Source organism: Hyla sarda, unplaced genomic scaffold (assembly GCF_029499605.1).
Source record: "Hyla sarda isolate aHylSar1 unplaced genomic scaffold, aHylSar1.hap1 scaffold_749, whole genome shotgun sequence".
Classification (NCBI taxonomy): domain Eukaryota; kingdom Metazoa; phylum Chordata; class Amphibia; order Anura; family Hylidae; genus Hyla; species Hyla sarda.
In genome coordinates, this window is record NW_026610772.1 from 53758 (window position 1) to 76408 (window position 22651).

Consider the following 22651-nt stretch of genomic DNA (forward strand, 5'->3'; position numbering starts at 1 on the left):
GGGGGGCTGGAGAGAGTGCCCGGGCAGGGGAGGACGGGGCAGGGGTGGGCCGGGCAGGGGAGGACGGGGCAGGGGTGGGCCGGGGTGGGGTACGGGGGGCAGGGGTGGGCCGGGGTGGGGTACGGGGGGCAGGGGTGGGGCGGGATGGGGCAGGAGGGGCGGGGGTGGGACGGGATGGGGCAGGAGGGGCAGGGGTGGGACGGGATGGGGCAGGAGGGGCAGGGGTGGGACGGGATGGGGCAGGGGTGGGACGGGATGGGGCAGGGGTGGGGCGGGATGGGGCAGGAGATGGGGCGGGAGGGGCAGGAGATGGGGCGGGAGGGGCAGGGGAGGGGCGGGACGGGGCAGGGGTGGTGGCTTTCGCCTTCTTACCCTCCTTGGTCGGCTTGGCCATCCGTGGTGTTGGCTCCGGAGCTGGGGCTGGCTTCGGTGCTCTCGCTGCCACAGATGCCCATGTTCTCTCCCTCTGGGGGCAGTCCTTGTAGCTGTGGGCTGCCAGTCCGCAGAGGTTGCAGGTCTTGCTCTTGGGGCAGTCCTTGGTCGTGTGACCTGTCACACGGCAATACCTGCAGGCATCCTCCGTACAGTCCTTGCCCTCGTGGCCCATCTTGCCACATCTCCTGCAGGTCTGCGGCATGTCCGGGTAGAAGATAAGTCCTGTGGAGTTGCCCAAGGAAAATGTCGTTGGCAGGTGCTGTAGTCCGTCTGGAGAAGCAGGGTTCTTGTTGAGTCTGACGACCACAGACCACATGCAGGTCCAGTATCCGAGTGAGTTCAGGATGCGGGTGGGCTCCCTCACCACGGTGCAGAAGCGCTTCAGGAAGGTCGAGATGTCCGTGCCTGGGGTGTGTGGGTTCCGCATTGAAACCGTCACCCGCCTCTCCTCTCTTTGAATAAGGCAGTTGCCCACAAAGCGAGAGAAAGGGGATTCGGGACTCGCCGCTTTCACCACCTCCCAGTATCTTCTACAGGTCCCAATGGTGGCAAAGGTGATGTAGAAGATTCCCGAAAAGAAGGTTGCTATTCCCAGGGTGTCAGCCGTGGGGAAGCCTTGATCCGCCAGCATCTTCTTGCAGAACACGTCGTGGGACATGTCCGGCACCCTTCCGTCCACGGGCTTGAGCTTCAAGGCAACAGTCTGCCTCATCCAGGGCTCCAGGGTTGGAGCTTCCAGGTTAGGAATTCTGCCGCCCTTCTGCCTTGCCGTGGTGGAGGTTGAAGCTTGCTGTGGTTGGGGCTGGACCTCCAGGCCTTGCCCTGCAGCCTCCTGGGTGGACTTGCTGGTTGAGGCCATGGCTTCTTCCAGCAGGCTCTTTTCCGCTTCCTTGCTTGCTTGTGGAGAGAGGCTTCGCAAAGTCTTCTTTCCCGGGTGGGAGGAGCTATGCAGATCCGGTCCCGGTGGGAGGAGCTATGCAAATCCTTCTCCAGAGGCAGCGAGTTTCTTCGAAAAGATTCTGCGCCGCCTTCCTCTTCGCCGCTGTTCCGGAATTCACCGCCGATTCCCTTCTTCCAGGTTCTTCGTCGGCTTCTTCCGGAGCTGCAGTCTTCAAGATCTTCTCCTTCTTCAGATGTTCCGAGGCAGGCAGGAGACGATCTTCAGGTGGTATGCTCTAGAGAAATGCGGTTCTAATAAGAACGAAAAGTACTGCAATCGTACTACGCAAAATCTCTACCACAATGCTTGGAGTTCTTCAGACCGTAGCGATCATGGTATCTCCCCTGCCAGGTAAGTAAGAACAGATACTACACTTGATCTTAGCCAAAAGGCCGAGAAGCGATAACCGTGAAAGGGGCGGGCCCAACAAGGTCCCCTTCATGGGCACTATCACTGCTTGCTGTCAGGGAGGCTGCCAGACAATTTTCCATGCACACTCTGGGCTGGGGGGCAGTCAACCACCAGTACACACAGCAGAACCTAAACCCATACCATTATTGCTAAGCAGCAAGACAGGGGCCCATTGCACTCCCACGGGGCCTTTTTAAATGCAATCCATAACCCGGATTTGCCAGGAACCCTTCTTACTCCTCCTACTTGCATGTGACACTGGGCTTAGGATCTGCATAGGAAACACACACACAAGCACACACCTACCTTTGTTGCCTGCAGATGCCTCCTTGGCTGTCCCCAAACGGTATCAAACCAACACCCACGGGAAGCTGTAAGCATAGAGGACATGCCTGCACCCCATTGGACTTACCTGTGTGGGTTAAATCCGGGTTATTTGACAACCTATGGCGGTGATGGTTCTGCTCAGGCAGAGCAGTGCTGATGCTCCTCATAAAGCTGTCGCTGCTGTGAAGGTTCTAGGTGACATCACAAATCCCTATGGTTACATACACAACGAAGCTGGGTTGTTGTTGTTTACACTCTGCAAGGCCTGTGGAAGTGAGTGACATCATAGCACTGTAGTTCTGAGGGTTCTAGATGGATGCAACAATCTCCTGTTGCTTCTATGAAGGCCGTAATAGACGACATCACCAAACAGCTCCATAGTCACATACACAGCAAAGGAGAGATGTTGTTTACACCTAGTGATGTCAGTGGTATTGAGTGACATCACAGCACAGTGCTAAGGCTCCTGGGCCTGGACACAGCAGCGGCTGCAATATCTCAACGGAGAATACGTTTATATATATGTGTGTGTGTGCGCGTATATATATATATATATATATATATATATATATATATATATATTTCTCCGCCGAAATCACTTTTAAACCCATTTCCACCTATTTTTCCCTTCTCTTCCTCTTACTTTTTTTTCACGTTTTTTTACGTTTTTCTCCTTTTCGCCTCTTTTCTGGGCGTATTATTCTTCTTTTTCTTCTTTTTTTTCGTCTAATGCATACCCCATCAGTGCAGCAATGCTTATTCAATACCGCCAGCAGATGGAGACACTGGGGGATAATTTTCTAAGGATTTATACTGATTTTTCCTGTCTGAATTTGTCGCACAGAAAGTTGCAGGCCAAATATGTGTGACATTTCTGCGACTTTAGCTTCTAGAGCATTTTTACATCATTATACATAGGTTCTGAATACATAAAAAGCGACTGTTCAGCGACAGACAAGTCGCATCGGCTGAAAGTAGGCCAGAATGTCAGTCCATGTTGGAGCAGGTTTAGATACAGTCTAAAGCATAGATCTCAAAGTCTGTGCACAGAATTTAGCAAGGGCCTCGCACCTTCTGATGCATCAGGTAGGTGCACAATAGCATAGCCTAACCCTCTGTACTTTGGTCTATATTGATGCGGGACATAGACAGCCAGCTGATGACCAATCCATTAGTGCAATGGATGGCTGGAAGCATTTGTCTTTGCCTTTGCAATACCACAGAAGCAATGCATGGTCAATGTACAGCAATGACACACCTGTGTGAACAGCCAGGAGACCCCCCCCCCCCCCCCCCCATGTTATGTTACATAGTTACATAGTTAGTACGGTCGAAAAAAGACATATGTCCATCAAGTTCAACCAGGGAATTAAGGGGTAGGGGTGTGGCGCGATATTGGGGAAGGGATGAGATTTTATATTTCTTCATAAGCATTAATCTTATTTTGTCAATTAGGAACATTCAGCACCCACCCGCTATCAAGGCAGCTGCCTATCATGTCATGCCCTACCTGCACAGGTGTGCTGGCTACTCAAATGATCCAATTAAGGAGGCCATTTAGTCAGCAGCAGCAGAAGTCCTGTGCCTGGACGCTCCAACAGCGGCCAGACACAAGCAGAAGCAGAAGCAGCAGAAGCAGCAGCAGCACCACCTTTTGTTTTTTGGCTGCAGCAGCAGCAAGGCCCACAGGGCTGGCTAGCTGGCTAGCCAGCAAGCAGGTAGCAATGAAAGTAGGAATCTTTCTTTTTAACCCTGTAAGGGGGTGGTGCACTGTACCCGAAGATACTGCCATATCGGGTCAATGCATAGGGCGACGGAAGCAAGCTTCGAAATCGGCCCCCGTTCTCAAAAATCCATTTAATATATGGTCCCCAGATAGGGGACGTATCAGATATTAAACTGATAAGAACAGATACTACACTTGATCTTAGCCAAAAGGCCGAGAAGCGATAACCGTGAAAGGGGCGGGCCCAACAAGGTGCCCTTCATGGGCACTATCACTGCTTGCTGTCAGGGAGGCTGCCAGACAATTTTCCATGCACACTCTGGGCTGGGGGGCAGTCAACCACCAGTACACACAGCAGAACCTAAACCCATACCATTATTGCTAAGCAGCAAGACAGGGGCCCATTGCACTCCCACGGGGCCTTTTTAAATGCAATCCATAACCCGGATTTGCCAGGAACCCTTCTTACTCCTCCTACTTGCATGTGACACTGGGCTTAGGATCTGCATAGGAAACACACACACAAGCACACACCTACCTTTGTTGCCTGCAGATGCCTCCTTGGCTGTCCCCAAACGGTATCAAACCAACACCCACGGGAAGCTGTAAGCATAGAGGACATGCCTGCACCCCATTGGACTTACCTGTGTGGGTTAAATCCGGGTTATTTGACAACCTATGGCGGTGATGGTTCTGCTCAGGCAGAGCAGTGCTGATGCTCCTCATAAAGCTGTCGCTGCTGTGAAGGTTCTAGGTGACATCACAAATCCCTATGGTTACATACACAACAAAGCTGGGTTGTTGTTGTTTACACTCTGCAAGGCCTGTGGAAGTGAGTGACATCATAGCACTGTAGTTCTGAGGGTTCTAGATGGATGCAACAATCTCCTGTTGCTTCTATGAAGGCCATAATAGACGACATCACCAAACAGCTCCATAGTCACATACACAGCAAAGGAGAGATGTTGTTTACACCTAGTGATGTCAGTGGTATTGAGTGACATCACAGCACAGTGCTAAGGCTCCTGGGCCTGGACACAGCAGCGGCTGCAATATCTCAACGGAGAATACGTTTATATATATGTGTGTGTGTGCGCGTATATATATATATATATATATATATATATATATATATATTTCTCCGCCGAAATCACTTTTAAACCCATTTCCACCTTTTTTTCCCTTCTCTTCCTCTTACTTTTTTTTCACGTTTTTTTACGTTTTTCTCCTTTTCGCCTCTTTTCTGGGCGTATTATTCTTCTTTTTCTTCTTTTTTTTCGTCTAATGCATACCCCATCAGTGCAGCAATGCTTATTCAATACCGCCAGCAGATGGAGACACTGGGGGATAATTTTCTAAGGATTTATACTGATTTTTCCTGTCTGAATTTGTCGCACAGAAAGTTGCAGGCCAAATATGTGTGACATTTCTGCGACTTTAGCTTCTAGAGCATTTTTACAACATTATACATAGGTGCTGAATACATAAAAAGCGACTGTTCAGCGACAGACAAGTCGCATCGGCTGAAAGTAGGCCAGAATGTCAGTCCATGTTGGAGCAGGTTTAGATACAGTCTAAAGTATAGATCTCAAAGTCTGTGCACAGAATTTAGCAAGGGCCTCGCACCTTCTGATGCATCAGGTAGGTGCACAATAGCATAGCCTAACCCTCTGTACTTTGGTCTATATTGATGCGGGACATAGACAGCCAGCTGATGACCAATCCATTAGTGCAATGGATGGCTGGAAGCATTTGTCTTTGCCTTTGCAATACCACAGAAGCAATGCATGGTCAATGTACAGCAATGACACACCTGTGTGAACAGCCAGGAGACCCCCCCCCCCCCCCCCATGTTATGTTACATAGTTACATAGTTAGTACGGTCGAAAAAAGACATATGTCCATCAAGTTCAACCAGGGAATTAAGGGGTAGGGGTGTGGCGCGATATTGGGGAAGGGATGAGATTTTATATTTCTTCATAAGCATTAATCTTATTTTGTCAATTAGGAACATTCAGCACCCACCCGCTATCAAGGCAGCTGCCTATCATGTCATGCCCTACCTGCACAGGTGTGCTGGCTACTCAAATGATCCAATTAAGGAGGCCATTTAGTCAGCAGCAGCAGAAGTCCTGTGCCTGGACGCTCCAACAGCGGCCAGACACAAGCAGAAGCAGAAGCATCAGAAGCAGCAGCAGCACCACCTTTTGTTTTTTGGCTGCAGCAGCAGCAAGGCCCACAGGGCTGGCTAGCTGGCTAGCCAGCAAGCAGGTAGCAATGAAAGTAGGAATCTTTCTTTTTAACCCTGTAAGGGGGTGGTGCACTGTACCCGAAGATACTGCCATATCGGGTCAATGCATAGGGCGACGGAAGCAAGCTTCGAAATCGGCCCCCGTTCTCAAAAATCCATTTAATATATGGTCCCCAGATAGGGGACGTATCAGATATTAAACTGATAAGAACAGATTTTTTTTTTTTTTTTTTTTTATCTAAAGCCGAGGAACGTGCTTTCGATTCACCCAAAGTGCAAGAAAAAGTGCAAACGTGTTACACTAAAAAAACGTGCACAAAGGATGCGGTCTATCGCAAGCCCTTCTCCGATAGGAGAGAGGCCCCCCAACAAACCTTACCCTTCGCCTCCGGACCAAAAGGTACCTGCGAGGTTCCAGGTTCGATGTCCCTTTTCGCCGAAGCTACTAGGGGACCACAAATGCTCCCGGCATCCCCCTTGGCGTTAGCCAAGGTATCTGCCCGCAGAGCCGATTACGGTAGGTACCCTGCCAAAGCAGGAGTACCCGGGGTGTTTGCAGGGAGGTGCGGAACCTAATGGCCACACACACCTCCCCTAGACCGCCAGGAGGGACACCCAGAAGGGCTACCGCATCCTGACCAATCCTGTGAACACACAACACGCAAAAAGTGACACAGTGAGACAAAAAAGAAATAAATAAGTGAATGTGTGCAGATATACTGCCCGGACATCCGGCCGGATCTATAAAAATTTCTCTGATCCTAGCCAGAAGGCCGGGAATCAAGAGGTGAGTGCCACAAGGTGAAGAGATTATGGTGCCCGTGCTTCAACTCAGTGAGCCTATCCTCCCAGTGAGTTTCGGCACCTCGGGGTCACCACTCCCCGAGGCACAAAAGTACCTCGGCTCTAGACCCTCTCAGCCTCATGGCGAGACCCGGAGGGAACAGGTCACATCGGGGCAGCCGTCGAGCTGATTCCTCAGAACCAGCCCCGGAAAGCCCTGGTACACCTGCATCCTCCATGCAGCACCCATCCCCACCAGCCCCATACCGGCGTTACTGTCCACCGGCATGAAAAACTGATAAGAACAGATACTACACTTGATCTTAGCCAAAAGGCCGAGAAGCGATAACCGTGAAAGGGGCGGGCCCAACAAGGTGCCCTTCATGGGCACTATCACTGCTTGCTGTCAGGGAGGCTGCCAGACAATTTTCCATGCACACTCTGGGCTGGGGGGCAGTCAACCACCAGTACACACAGCAGAACCTAAACCCATACCATTATTGCTAAGCAGCAAGACAGGGGCCCATTGCACTCCCACGGGGCCTTTTTAAATGCAATCCATAACCCGGATTTGCCAGGAACCCTTCTTACTCCTCCTACTTGCATGTGACACTGGGCTTAGGATCTGCATAGGAAACACACACACAAGCACACACCTACCTTTGTTGCCTGCAGATGCCTCCTTGGCTGTCCCCAAACGGTATCAAACCAACACCCACGGGAAGCTGTAAGCATAGAGGACATGCCTGCACCCCATTGGACTTACCTGTGTGGGTTAAATCCGGGTTATTTGACAACCTATGGCGGTGATGGTTCTGCTCAGGCAGAGCAGTGCTGATGCTCCTCATAAAGCTGTCGCTGCTGTGAAGGTTCTAGGTGACATCACAAATCCCTATGGTTACATACACAACAAAGCTGGGTTGTTGTTGTTTACACTCTGCAAGGCCTGTGGAAGTGAGTGACATCATAGCACTGTAGTTCTGAGGGTTCAAGATGGATGCAACAATCTCCTGTTGCTTCTATGAAGGCCATAATAGACGACATCACCAAACAGCTCCATAGTCACATACACAGCAAAGGAGAGATGTTGTTTACACCTAGTGATGTCAGTGGTATTGAGTGACATCACAGCACAGTGCTAAGGCTCCTGGGCCTGGACACAGCAGCGGCTGCAATATCTCAACGGAGAATACGTTTATATATATGTGTGTGTGTGCGCGTATATATATATATATATATATATATATATATATATATATATTTCTCCGCCGAAATCACTTTTAAACCCATTTCCACCTTTTTTTCCCTTCTCTTCCTCTTACTTTTTTTTCACGTTTTTTTACGTTTTTCTCCTTTTCGCCTCTTTTCTGGGCGTATTATTCTTCTTTTTCTTCTTTTTTTTCGTCTAATGCATACCCCATCAGTGCAGCAATGCTTATTCAATACCGCCAGCAGATGGAGACACTGGGGGATAATTTTCTAAGGATTTATACTGATTTTTCCTGTCTGAATTTGTCGCACAGAAAGTTGCAGGCCAAATATGTGTGACATTTCTGCGACTTTAGCTTCTAGAGCATTTTTACAACATTATACATAGGTGCTGAATACATAAAAAGCGACTGTTCAGCGACAGACAAGTCGCATCGGCTGAAAGTAGGCCAGAATGTCAGTCCATGTTGGAGCAGGTTTAGATACAGTCTAAAGTATAGATCTCAAAGTCTGTGCACAGAATTTAGCAAGGGCCTCGCACCTTCTGATGCATCAGGTAGGTGCACAATAGCATAGCCTAACCCTCTGTACTTTGGTCTATATTGATGCGGGACATAGACAGCCAGCTGATGACCAATCCATTAGTGCAATGGATGGCTGGAAGCATTTGTCTTTGCCTTTGCAATACCACAGAAGCAATGCATGGTCAATGTACAGCAATGACACACCTGTGTGAACAGCCAGGAGACCCCCCCCCCCCCATGTTATGTTACATAGTTACATAGTTAGTACGGTCGAAAAAAGACATATGTCCATCAAGTTCAACCAGGGAATTAAGGGGTAGGGGTGTGGCGCGATATTGGGGAAGGGATGAGATTTTATATTTCTTCATAAGCATTAATCTTATTTTGTCAATTAGGAACATTCAGCACCCACCCGCTATCAAGGCAGCTGCCTATCATGTCATGCCCTACCTGCACAGGTGTGCTGGCTACTCAAATGATCCAATTAAGGAGGCCATTTAGTCAGCAGCAGCAGAAGTCCTGTGCCTGGACGCTCCAACAGCGGCCAGACACAAGCAGAAGCAGAAGCAGCAGAAGCAGCAGCAGCACCACCTTTTGTTTTTTGGCTGCAGCAGCAGCAGCAGCAAGGCCCACAGGGCTGGCTAGCTGGCTAGCCAGCAAGCAGGTAGCAATGAAAGTAGGAATCTTTCTTTTTAACCCTGTAAGGGGGTGGTGCACTGTACCCGAAGATACTGCCATATCGGGTCAATGCATAGGGCGACGGAAGCAAGCTTCGAAATCGGCCCCCGTTCTCAAAAATCCATTTAATATATGGTCCCCAGATAGGGGACGTATCAGATATTAAACTGATAAGAACAGATACTACACTTGATCTTAGCCAAAAGGCCGAGAAGCGATAACCGTGAAAGGGGCGGGCCCAACAAGGTCCCCTTCATGGGCACTATCACTGCTTGCTGTCAGGGAGGCTGCCAGACAATTTTCCATGCACACTCTGGGCTGGGGGGCAGTCAACCACCAGTACACACAGCAGAACCTAAACCCATACCATTATTGCTAAGCAGCAAGACAGGGGCCCATTGCACTCCCACGGGGCCTTTTTAAATGCAATCCATAACCCGGATTTGCCAGGAACCCTTCTTACTCCTCCTACTTGCATGTGACACTGGGCTTAGGATCTGCATAGGAAACACACACACAAGCACACACCTACCTTTGTTGCCTGCAGATGCCTCCTTGGCTGTCCCCAAACGGTATCAAACCAACACCCACGGGAAGCTGTAAGCATAGAGGACATGCCTGCACCCCATTGGACTTACCTGTGTGGGTTAAATCCGGGTTATTTGACAACCTATGGCGGTGATGGTTCTGCTCAGGCAGAGCAGTGCTGATGCTCCTCATAAAGCTGTCGCTGCTGTGAAGGTTCTAGGTGACATCACAAATCCCTATGGTTACATACACAACAAAGCTGGGTTGTTGTTGTTTACACTCTGCAAGGCCTGTGGAAGTGAGTGACATCATAGCACTGTAGTTCTGAGGGTTCAAGATGGATGCAACAATCTCCTGTTGCTTCTATGAAGGCCGTAATAGACGACATCACCAAACAGCTCCATAGTCACATACACAGCAAAGGAGAGATGTTGTTTACACCTAGTGATGTCAGTGGTATTGAGTGACATCACAGCACAGTGCTAAGGCTCCTGGGCCTGGACACAGCAGCGGCTGCAATATCTCAACGGAGAATACGTTTATATCTATGTGTGTGTGTGCGCATATATATATATATATATATATATATATATATATTTCTCCGCCGAAATCACTTTTAAACCCATTTCCACCTTTTTTTCCCTTCTCTTCCTCTTACTTTTTTTTCACGTTTTTTTACGTTTTTCTCCTTTTCGCCTCTTTTCTGGGCGTATTATTCTTCTTTTTCTTCTTTTTTTTCGTCTAATGCATACCCCATCAGTGCAGCAATGCTTATTCAATACCGCCAGCAGATGGAGACACTGGGGGATAATTTTCTAAGGATTTATACTGATTTTTCCTGTCTGAATTTGTCGCACAGAAAGTTGCAGGCCAAATATGTGTGACATTTCTGCGACTTTAGCTTCTAGAGCATTTTTACAACATTATACATAGGTGCTGAATACATAAAAAGCGACTGTTCAGCGACAGACAAGTCGCATCGGCTGAAAGTAGGCCAGAATGTCAGTCCATGTTGGAGCAGGTTTAGATACAGTCTAAAGCATAGATCTCAAAGTCTGTGCACAGAATTTAGCAAGGGCCTCGCACCTTCTGATGCATCAGGTAGGTGCACAATAGCATAGCCTAACCCTCTGTACTTTGGTCTATATTGATGCGGGACATAGACAGCCAGCTGATGACCAATCCATTAGTGCAATGGATGGCTGGAAGCATTTGTCTTTGCCTTTGCAATACCACAGAAGCAATGCATGGTCAATGTACAGCAATGACACACCTGTGTGAACAGCCAGGAGACCCCCCCCCCATGTTATGTTACATAGTTACATAGTTAGTACGGTCGAAAAAAGACATATGTCCATCAAGTTCAACCAGGGAATTAAGGGGTAGGGGTGTGGCGCGATATTGGGGAAGGGATGAGATTTTATATTTCTTCATAAGCATTAATCTTATTTTGTCAATTAGGAACATTCAGCACCCACCCGCTATCAAGGCAGCTGCCTATCATGTCATGCCCTACCTGCACAGGTGTGCTGCCTACTCAAATGATCCAATTAAGGAGGCCATTTAGTCAGCAGCAGCAGAAGTCCTGTGCCTGGACGCTCCAACAGGGGCCAGACACAAGCAGAAGCAGAAGCAGCAGAAGCAGCAGCAGCACCACCTTTTGTTTTTTGGCTGCAGCAGCAGCAGCAGCAGCAAGGCCCACAGGGCTGGCTAGCTGGCTAGCCAGCAAGCAGGTAGCAATGAAAGTAGGAATCTTTCTTTTTAACCCTGTAAGGGGGTGGTGCACTGTACCCGAAGATACTGCCATATCGGGTCAATGCATAGGGCGACGGAAGCAAGCTTCGAAATCGGCCCCCGTTCTCAAAAATCCATTTAATATATGGTCCCCAGATAGGGGACGTATCAGATATTAAACTGATAAGAACAGATACTACACTTGATCTTAGCCAAAAGGCCGAGAAGCGATAACCGTGAAAGGGGCGGGCCCAACAAGGTCCCCTTCATGGGCACTATCACTGCTTGCTGTCAGGGAGGCTGCCAGACAATTTTCCATGCACACTCTGGGCTGGGGGGCAGTCAACCACCAGTACACACAGCAGAACCTAAACCCATACCATTATTGCTAAGCAGCAAGACAGGGGCCCATTGCACTCCCACGGGGCCTTTTTAAATGCAATCCATAACCCGGATTTGCCAGGAACCCTTCTTACTCCTCCTACTTGCATGTGACACTGGGCTTAGGATCTGCATAGGAAACACACACACAAGCACACACCTACCTTTGTTGCCTGCAGATGCCTCCTTGGCTGTCCCCAAACGGTATCAAACCAACACCCACGGGAAGCTGTAAGCATAGAGGACATGCCTGCACCCCATTGGACTTACCTGTGTGGGTTAAATCCGGGTTATTTGACAACCTATGGCGGTGATGGTTCTGCTCAGGCAGAGCAGTGCTGATGCTCCTCATAAAGCTGTCGCTGCTGTGAAGGTTCTAGGTGACATCACAAATCCCTTTGGTTACATACACAACAAAGCTGGGTTGTTGTTTACACTCTGCAAGGCCTGTGGAAGTGAGTGACATCATAGCACTGTAGTTCTGAGGGTTCAAGATGGATGCAACAATCTCCTGTTGCTTCTATGAAGGCCGTAATAGACGACATCACCAAACAGCTCCATAGTCACATACACAGCAAAGGAGAGATGTTGTTTACACCTAGTGATGTCAGTGGTATTGAGTGACATCACAGCACAGTGCTAAGGCTCCTGGGCCTGGACACAGCAGCGGCTGCAATATCTCAACGGAGAATACGTTTATATCTATGTGTGTGTGTGCGCATATATATATATATATATATATATATATATATATATATATATATATTTCTCCGCCGAAATCACTTTTAAACCCATTTCCACCTTTTTTTCCCTTCTCTTCCTCTTACTTTTTTTTCACGTTTTTTTACGTTTTTCTCCTTTTCGCCTCTTTTCTGGGCGTATTATTCTTCTTTTTCTTCTTTTTTTTCGTCTAATGCATACCCCATCAGTGCAGCAATGCTTATTCAATACCGCCAGCAGATGGAGACACTGGGGGATAATTTTCTAAGGATTTATACTGATTTTTCCTGTCTGAATTTGTCGCACAGAAAGTTGCAGGCCAAATATGTGTGACATTTCTGCGACTTTAGCTTCTAGAGCATTTTTACAACATTATACATAGGTGCTGAATACATAAAAAGCGACTGTTCAGCGACAGACAAGTCGCATCGGCTGAAAGTAGGCCAGAATGTCAGTCCATGTTGGAGCAGGTTTAGATACAGTCTAAAGTATAGATCTCAAAGTCTGTGCACAGAATTTAGCAAGGGCCTCGCACCTTCTGATGCATCAGGTAGGTGCACAATAGCATAGCCTAACCCTCTGTACTTTGGTCTATATTGATGCGGGACATAGACAGCCAGCTGATGACCAATCCATTAGTGCAATGGATGGCTGGAAGCATTTGTCTTTGCCTTTGCAATACCACAGAAGCAATGCATGGTCAATGTACAGCAATGACACACCTGTGTGAACAGCCAGGAGACCCCCCCCCCCCCCCCCATGTTATGTTACATAGTTACATAGTTAGTACGGTCGAAAAAAGACATATGTCCATCAAGTTCAACCAGGGAATTAAGGGGTAGGGGTGTGGCGCGATATTGGGGAAGGGATGAGATTTTATATTTCTTCATAAGCATTAATCTTATTTTGTCAATTAGGAACATTCAGCACCCACCCGCTATCAAGGCAGCTGCCTATCATGTCATGCCCTACCTGCACAGGTGTGCTGGCTACTCAAATGATCCAATTAAGGAGGCCATTTAGTCAGCAGCAGCAGAAGTCCTGTGCCTGGACGCTCCAACAGCGGCCAGACACAAGCAGAAGCAGAAGCAGCAGAAGCAGCAGCAGCACCACCTTTTGTTTTTTGGCTGCAGCAGCAGCAAGGCCCACAGGGCTGGCTAGCTGGCTAGCCAGCAAGCAGGTAGCAATGAAAGTAGGAATCTTTCTTTTTAACCCTGTAAGGGGGTGGTGCACTGTACCCGAAGATACTGCCATATCGGGTCAATGCATAGGGCGACGGAAGCAAGCTTCGAAATCGGCCCCCGTTCTCAAAAATCCATTTAATATATGGTCCCCAGATAGGGGACGTATCAGATATTAAACTGATAAGAACAGATACTACACTTGATCTTAGCCAAAAGGCCGAGAAGCGATAACCGTGAAAGGGGCGGGCCCAACAAGGTGCCCTTCATGGGCACTATCACTGCTTGCTGTCAGGGAGGCTGCCAGACAATTTTCCATGCACACTCTGGGCTGGGGGGCAGTCAACCACCAGTACACACAGCAGAACCTAAACCCATACCATTATTGCTAAGCAGCAAGACAGGGGCCCATTGCACTCCCACGGGGCCTTTTTAAATGCAATCCATAACCCGGATTTGCCAGGAACCCTTCTTACTCCTCCTACTTGCATGTGACACTGGGCTTAGGATCTGCATAGGAAACACACACACAAGCACACACCTACCTTTGTTGCCTGCAGATGCCTCCTTGGCTGTCCCCAAACGGTATCAAACCAACACCCACGGGAAGCTGTAAGCATAGAGGACATGCCTGCACCCCATTGGACTTACCTGTGTGGGTTAAATCCGGGTTATTTGACAACCTATGGCGGTGATGGTTCTGCTCAGGCAGAGCAGTGCTGATGCTCCTCATAAAGCTGTCGCTGCTGTGAAGGTTCTAGGTGACATCACAAATCCCTATGGTTACATACACAACAAAGCTGGGTTGTTGTTGTTTACACTCTGCAAGGCCTGTGGAAGTGAGTGACATCATAGCACTGTAGTTCTGAGGGTTCAAGATGGATGCAACAATCTCCTGTTGCTTCTATGAAGGCCATAATAGACGACATCACCAAACAGCTCCATAGTCACATACACAGCAAAGGAGAGATGTTGTTTACACCTAGTGATGTCAGTGGTATTGAGTGACATCACAGCACAGTGCTAAGGCTCCTGGGCCTGGACACAGCAGCGGCTGCAATATCTCAACGGAGAATACGTTTATATATATGTGTGTGTGTGCGCGTATATATATATATATATATATATATATATATATTTCTCCGCCGAAATCACTTTTAAACCCATTTCCACCTTTTTTTCCCTTCTCTTCCTCTTACTTTTTTTTCACGTTTTTTTACGTTTTTCTCCTTTTCGCCTCTTTTCTGGGCGTATTATTCTTCTTTTTCTTCTTTTTTTTCGTCTAATGCATACCCCATCAGTGCAGCAATGCTTATTCAATACCGCCAGCAGATGGAGACACTGGGGGATAATTTTCTAAGGATTTATACTGATTTTTCCTGTCTGAATTTGTCGCACAGAAAGTTGCAGGCCAAATATGTGTGACATTTCTGCGACTTTAGCTTCTAGAGCATTTTTACAACATTATACATAGGTGCTGAATACATAAAAAGCGACTGTTCAGCGACAGACAAGTCGCATCGGCTGAAAGTAGGCCAGAATGTCAGTCCATGTTGGAGCAGGTTTAGATACAGTCTAAAGTATAGATCTCAAAGTCTGTGCACAGAATTTAGCAAGGGCCTCGCACCTTCTGATGCATCAGGTAGGTGCACAATAGCATAGCCTAACCCTCTGTACTTTGGTCTATATTGATGCGGGACATAGACAGCCAGCTGATGACCAATCCATTAGTGCAATGGATGGCTGGAAGCATTTGTCTTTGCCTTTGCAATACCACAGAAGCAATGCATGGTCAATGTACAGCAATGACACACCTGTGTGAACAGCCAGGAGACCCCCCCCCCCCCATGTTATGTTACATAGTTACATAGTTAGTACGGTCGAAAAAAGACATATGTCCATCAAGTTCAACCAGGGAATTAAGGGGTAGGGGTGTGGCGCGATATTGGGGAAGGGATGAGATTTTATATTTCTTCATAAGCATTAATCTTATTTTGTCAATTAGGAACATTCAGCACCCACCCGCTATCAAGGCAGCTGCCTATCATGTCATGCCCTACCTGCACAGGTGTGCTGGCTACTCAAATGATCCAATTAAGGAGGCCATTTAGTCAGCAGCAGCAGAAGTCCTGTGCCTGGACGCTCCAACAGCGGCCAGACACAAGCAGAAGCAGAAGCAGCAGAAGCAGCAGCAGCACCACCTTTTGTTTTTTGGCTGCAGCAGCAGCAGCAGCAAGGCCCACAGGGCTGGCTAGCTGGCTAGCCAGCAAGCAGGTAGCAATGAAAGTAGGAATCTTTCTTTTTAACCCTGTAAGGGGGTGGTGCACTGTACCCGAAGATACTGCCATATCGGGTCAATGCATAGGGCGACGGAAGCAAGCTTCGAAATCGGCCCCCGTTCTCAAAAATCCATTTAATATATGGTCCCCAGATAGGGGACGTATCAGATATTAAACTGATAAGAACAGATACTACACTTGATCTTAGCCAAAAGGCCGAGAAGCGATAACCGTGAAAGGGGCGGGCCCAACAAGGTCCCCTTCATGGGCACTATCACTGCTTGCTGTCAGGGAGGCTGCCAGACAATTTTCCATGCACACTCTGGGCTGGGGGGCAGTCAACCACCAGTACACACAGCAGAACCTAAACCCATACCATTATTGCTAAGCAGCAAGACAGGGGCCCATTGCACTCCCACGGGGCCTTTTTAAATGCAATCCATAACCCGGATTTGCCAGGAACCCTTCTTACTCCTCCTACTTGCATGTGACACTGGGCTTAGGATCTGCATAGGAAACACACACACAAGCACACACCTACCTTTGTTGCCTGCAGATGCCTCCTTGGCTGTCCCCAAACGGTATCAAACCAACACCCACGGGAAGCTGTAAGCATAGAGGACATGCCTGCACCCCATTGGACTTACCTGTGTGGGTTAAATCCGGGTTATTTGACAACCTATGGCGGTGATGGTTCTGCTCAGGCAGAGCAGTGCTGATGCTCCTCATAAAGCTGTCGCTGCTGTGAAGGTTCTAGGTGACATCACAAATCCCTATGGTTACATACACAACAAAGCTGGGTTGTTGTTGTTTACACTCTGCAAGGCCTGTGGAAGTGAGTGACATCATAGCACTGTAGTTCTGAGGGTTCAAGATGGATGCAACAATCTCCTGTTGCTTCTATGAAGGCCGTAATAGACGACATCACCAAACAGCTCCATAGTCACATACACAGCAAAGGAGAGATGTTGTTTACACCTAGTGATGTCAGTGGTATTGAGTGACATCACAGCACAGTGCTAAGGCTCCTGGGCCTGGACACAGCAGCGGCTGCAATATCTCAACGGAGAATACGTTTATATCTATGTGTGTGTGTGCGCATATATATATATATATATATATATATATATATATATATATATATTTCTCCGCCGAAATCACTTTTAAACCCATTTCCACCTTTTTTTCCCTTCTCTTCCTCTTACTTTTTTTTCACGTTTTTTTACGTTTTTCTCCTTTTCGCCTCTTTTCTGGGCGTATTATTCTTCTTTTTCTTCTTTTTTTTCGTCTAATGCATACCCCATCAGTGCAGCAATGCTTATTCAATACCGCCAGCAGATGGAGACACTGGGGGATAATTTTCTAAGGATTTATACTGATTTTTCCTGTCTGAATTTGTCGCACAGAAAGTTGCAGGCCAAATATGTGTGACATTTCTGCGACTTTAGCTTCTAGAGCATTTTTACAACATTATACATAGGTGCTGAATACATAAAAAGCGACTGTTCAGCGACAGACAAGTCGCATCGGCTGAAAGTAGGCCAGAATGTCAGTCCATGTTGGAGCAGGTTTAGATACAGTCTAAAGCATAGATCTCAAAGTCTGTGCACAGAATTTAGCAAGGGCCTCGCACCTTCTGATGCATCAGGTAGGTGCACAATAGCATAGCCTAACCCTCTGTACTTTGGTCTATATTGATGCGGGACATAGACAGCCAGCTGATGACCAATCCATTAGTGCAATGGATGGCTGGAAGCATTTGTCTTTGCCTTTGCAATACCACAGAAGCAATGCATGGTCAATGTACAGCAATGACACACCTGTGTGAACAGCCAGGAGACCCCCCCCCCATGTTATGTTACATAGTTACATAGTTAGTACGGTCGAAAAAAGACATATGTCCATCAAGTTCAACCAGGGAATTAAGGGGTAGGGGTGTGGCGCGATATTGGGGAAGGGATGAGATTTTATATTTCTTCATAAGCATTAATCTTATTTTGTCAATTAGGAACATTCAGCACCCACCCGCTATCAAGGCAGCTGCCTATCATGTCATGCCCTACCTGCACAGGTGTGCTGCCTACTCAAATGATCCAATTAAGGAGGCCATTTAGTCAGCAGCAGCAGAAGTCCTGTGCCTGGACGCTCCAACAGGGGCCAGACACAAGCAGAAGCAGAAGCAGCAGAAGCAGCAGCAGCACCACCTTTTGTTTTTTGGCTGCAGCAGCAGCAGCAGCAGCAAGGCCCACAGGGCTGGCTAGCTGGCTAGCCAGCAAGCAGGTAGCAATGAAAGTAGGAATCTTTCTTTTTAACCCTGTAAGGGGGTGGTGCACTGTACCCGAAGATACTGCCATATCGGGTCAATGCATAGGGCGACGGAAGCAAGCTTCGAAATCGGCCCCCGTTCTCAAAAATCCATTTAATATATGGTCCCCAGATAGGGGACGTATCAGATATTAAACTGATAAGAACAGATACTACACTTGATCTTAGCCAAAAGGCCGAGAAGCGATAACCGTGAAAGGGGCGGGCCCAACAAGGTCCCCTTCATGGGCACTATCACTGCTTGCTGTCAGGGAGGCTGCCAGACAATTTTCCATGCACACTCTGGGCTGGGGGGCAGTCAACCACCAGTACACACAGCAGAACCTAAACCCATACCATTATTGCTAAGCAGCAAGACAGGGGCCCATTGCACTCCCACGGGGCCTTTTTAAATGCAATCCATAACCCGGATTTGCCAGGAACCCTTCTTACTCCTCCTACTTGCATGTGACACTGGGCTTAGGATCTGCATAGGAAACACACACACAAGCACACACCTACCTTTGTTGCCTGCAGATGCCTCCTTGGCTGTCCCCAAACGGTATCAAACCAACACCCACGGGAAGCTGTAAGCATAGAGGACATGCCTGCACCCCATTGGACTTACCTGTGTGGGTTAAATCCGGGTTATTTGACAACCTATGGCGGTGATGGTTCTGCTCAGGCAGAGCAGTGCTGATGCTCCTCATAAAGCTGTCGCTGCTGTGAAGGTTCTAGGTGACATCACAAATCCCTTTGGTTACATACACAACAAAGCTGGGTTGTTGTTTACACTCTGCAAGGCCTGTGGAAGTGAGTGACATCATAGCACTGTAGTTCTGAGGGTTCAAGATGGATGCAACAATCTCCTGTTGCTTCTATGAAGGCCGTAATAGACGACATCACCAAACAGCTCCATAGTCACATACACAGCAAAGGAGAGATGTTGTTTACACCTAGTGATGTCAGTGGTATTGAGTGACATCACAGCACAGTGCTAAGGCTCCTGGGCCTGGACACAGCAGCGGCTGCAATATCTCAACGGAGAATACGTTTATATCTATGTGTGTGTGTGCGCATATATATATATATATATATATATATATATATATATTTCTCCGCCGAAATCACTTTTAAACCCATTTCCACCTTTTTTTCCCTTCTCTTCCTCTTACTTTTTTTTCACGTTTTTTTACGTTTTTCTCCTTTTCGCCTCTTTTCTGGGCGTATTATTCTTCTTTTTCTTCTTTTTTTTCGTCTAATGCATACCCCATCAGTGCAGCAATGCTTATTCAATACCGCCAGCAGATGGAGACACTGGGGGATAATTTTCTAAGGATTTATACTGATTTTTCCTGTCTGAATTTGTCGCACAGAAAGTTGCAGGCCAAATATGTGTGACATTTCTGCGACTTTAGCTTCTAGAGCATTTTAACAACATTATACATAGGTGCTGAATACATAAAAAGCGACTGTTCAGCGACAGACAAGTCACATCGGCTGAAAGTAGGCCAGAATGTCAGTCCATGTTGGAGCAGGTTTAGATACAGTCTAAAGCATAGATCTCAAAGTCTGTGCACAGAATTTAGCAAGGGCCTCGCACCTTCTGATGCATCAGGTAGGTGCACAATAGCATAGCCTAACCCTCTGTACTTTGGTCTATATTGATGCGGGACATAGACAGCCAGCTGATGACCAATCCATTAGTGCAATGGATGGCTGGAAGCATTTGTCTTTGCCTTTGCAATACCACAGAAGCAATGCATGGTCAATGTACAGCAATGACACACCTGTGTGAACAGCCAGGAGACCCCCCCCCCCCCCCCCCCATGTTATGTTACATAGTTACATAGTTAGTACGGTCGAAAAAAGACATATGTCCATCACGTTCAACCAGGGAATTAAGGGGTAGGGGTGTGGCGCGATATTGGGGAAGGGATGAGATTTTATATTTCTTCATAAGCATTAATCTTATTTTGTCAATTAGGAACATTCAGCACCCACCCGCTATCAAGGCAGCTGCCTATCATGTCATGCCCTACCTGCACAGGTGTGCTGGCTACTCAAATGATCCAATTAAGGAGGCCATTTAGTCAGCAGCAGCAGAAGTCCTGTGCCTGGACGCTCCAACAGGGGCCAGACACAAGCAGAAGCAGAAGCAGCAGCAGCACCACCTTTTGTTTTTTGGCTGCAGCAGCAGCAAGGCCCACAGGGCTGGCTGGCTGGCTAGCCAGCAAGCAGGTAGCAATGAAAGTAGGAATCTTTCTTTTTAACCCTGTAAGGGGGTGGTGCACTGTACCCGAAGATACTGCCATATCGGGTCAATGCATAGGGCGACGGAAGCAAGCTTCGAAATCGGCCCCCGTTCTCAAAAATCCATTTAATATATGGTCCCCAGATAGGGGACGTATCAGATATTAAACTGATAAGAACAGATACTACACTTGATCTTAGCCAAAAGGCCGAGAAGCGATAACCGTGAAAGGGGCGGGCCCAACAAGGTCCCCTTCATGGGCACTATCACTGCTTGCTGTCAGGGAGGCTGCCAGACAATTTTCCATGCACACTCTGGGCTGGGGGGCAGTCAACCACCAGTACACACAGCAGAACCTAAACCCATACCATTATTGCTAAGCAGCAAGACAGGGGCCCATTGCACTCCCACGGGGCCTTTTTAAATGCAATCCATAACCCGGATTTGCCAGGAACCCTTCTTACTCCTCCTACTTGCATGTGACACTGGGCTTAGGATCTGCATAGGAAACACACACACAAGCACACACCTACCTTTGTTGCCTGCAGATGCCTCCTTGGCTGTCCCCAAACGGTATCAAACCAACACCCACGGGAAGCTGTAAGCATAGAGGACATGCCTGCACCCCATTGGACTTACCTGTGTGGGTTAAATCCGGGTTATTTGACAACCTATGGCGGTGATGGTTCTGCTCAGGCAGAGCAGTGCTGATGCTCCTCATAAAGCTGTCGCTGCTGTGAAGGTTCTAGGTGACATCACAAATCCCTTTGGTTACATACACAACAAAGCTGGGTTGTTGTTGTTTACACTCTGCAAGGCCTGTGGAAGTGAGTGACATCATAGCACTGTAGTTCTGAGGGTTCAAGATGGATGCAACAATCTCCTGTTGCTTCTATGAAGGCCGTAATAGACGACATCACCAAACAGCTCCATAGTCACATACACAGCAAAGGAGAGATGTTGTTTACACCTAGTGATGTCAGTGGTATTGAGTGACATCACAGCACAGTGCTAAGGCTCCTGGGCCTGGACACAGCAGCGGCTGCAATATCTCAACGGAGAATACGTTTATATCTATGTGTGTGTGTGCGCATATATATATATATATATATATATATATATATATATATATATATTTCTCCGCCGAAATCACTTTTAAACCCATTTCCACCTTTTTTTCCCTTCTCTTCCTCTTACTTTTTTTTCACGTTTTTTTACGTTTTTCTCCTTTTCGCCTCTTTTCTGGGCGTATTATTCTTCTTTTTCTTCTTTTTTTTCGTCTAATGCATACCCCATCAGTGCAGCAATGCTTATTCAATACCGCCAGCAGATGGAGACACTGGGGGATAATTTTCTAAGGATTTATACTGATTTTTCCTGTCTGAATTTGTCGCACAGAAAGTTGCAGGCCAAATATGTGTGACATTTCTGCGACTTTAGCTTCTAGAGCATTTTTACAACATTATACATAGGTGCTGAATACATAAAAAGCGACTGTTCAGCGACAGACAAGTCGCATCGGCTGAAAGTAGGCCAGAATGTCAGTCCATGTTGGAGCAGGTTTAGATACAGTCTAAAGCATAGATCTCAAAGTCTGTGCACAGAATTTAGCAAGGGCCTCGCACCTTCTGATGCATCAGGTAGGTGCACAATAGCATAGCCTAACCCTCTGTACTTTGGTCTATATTGATGCGGGACATAGACAGCCAGCTGATGACCAATCCATTAGTGCAATGGATGGCTGGAAGCATTTGTCTTTGCCTTTGCAATACCACAGAAGCAATGCATGGTCAATGTACAGCAATGACACACCTGTGTGAACAGCCAGGAGACCCCCCCCCCCCCCCCCATGTTATGTTACATAGTTACATAGTTAGTACGGTCGAAAAAAGACATATGTCCATCACGTTCAACCAGGGAATTAAGGGGTAGGGGTGTGGCGCGATATTGGGGAAGGGATGAGATTTTATATTTCTTCATAAGCAT

At 47.6% G+C, this 22651-nt stretch overlaps 9 non-coding genes and 1 pseudogene across 9 annotated transcripts; all 10 read right to left on the bottom strand.

The window, feature by feature from the left end:
- Nucleotides 1-1618: 1618 nt before the first annotated feature.
- On the bottom strand, nt 1619-1779 carry LOC130345268 (U2 spliceosomal RNA; annotated as a pseudogene).
- Nucleotides 1780-3873: 2094 nt separating this feature from the next.
- LOC130345288 (U2 spliceosomal RNA) lies at nt 3874-4064 on the bottom strand. Its single transcript, XR_008884019.1, has one exon. It is a non-coding gene; the product is annotated as a U2 spliceosomal RNA (small nuclear RNA).
- Nucleotides 4065-6152: 2088 nt separating this feature from the next.
- LOC130345265 (U2 spliceosomal RNA) lies at nt 6153-6339 on the bottom strand. The gene has a single exon (XR_008883999.1). It is a non-coding gene; the product is annotated as a U2 spliceosomal RNA (small nuclear RNA).
- A 693-nt stretch (nt 6340-7032) lies between these two features.
- On the bottom strand, nt 7033-7220 carry LOC130345269 (U2 spliceosomal RNA). The gene has a single exon (XR_008884001.1). It is a non-coding gene; the product is annotated as a U2 spliceosomal RNA (small nuclear RNA).
- A 2092-nt stretch (nt 7221-9312) lies between these two features.
- Nucleotides 9313-9503, bottom strand: LOC130345290 (U2 spliceosomal RNA). The gene has a single exon (XR_008884020.1). It is a non-coding gene; the product is annotated as a U2 spliceosomal RNA (small nuclear RNA).
- Nucleotides 9504-11587: 2084 nt separating this feature from the next.
- LOC130345291 (U2 spliceosomal RNA) lies at nt 11588-11778 on the bottom strand. The gene has a single exon (XR_008884021.1). It is a non-coding gene; the product is annotated as a U2 spliceosomal RNA (small nuclear RNA).
- Nucleotides 11779-13869: 2091 nt separating this feature from the next.
- Nucleotides 13870-14060, bottom strand: LOC130345292 (U2 spliceosomal RNA). Its single transcript, XR_008884022.1, has one exon. It is a non-coding gene; the product is annotated as a U2 spliceosomal RNA (small nuclear RNA).
- A 2084-nt stretch (nt 14061-16144) lies between these two features.
- LOC130345294 (U2 spliceosomal RNA) lies at nt 16145-16335 on the bottom strand. The gene has a single exon (XR_008884025.1). It is a non-coding gene; the product is annotated as a U2 spliceosomal RNA (small nuclear RNA).
- A 2094-nt stretch (nt 16336-18429) lies between these two features.
- Nucleotides 18430-18620, bottom strand: LOC130345295 (U2 spliceosomal RNA). The gene has a single exon (XR_008884026.1). It is a non-coding gene; the product is annotated as a U2 spliceosomal RNA (small nuclear RNA).
- Nucleotides 18621-20694: 2074 nt separating this feature from the next.
- LOC130345296 (U2 spliceosomal RNA) lies at nt 20695-20885 on the bottom strand. Its single transcript, XR_008884027.1, has one exon. It is a non-coding gene; the product is annotated as a U2 spliceosomal RNA (small nuclear RNA).
- Between the last annotated feature and the right edge of the window lie 1766 nt (nt 20886-22651).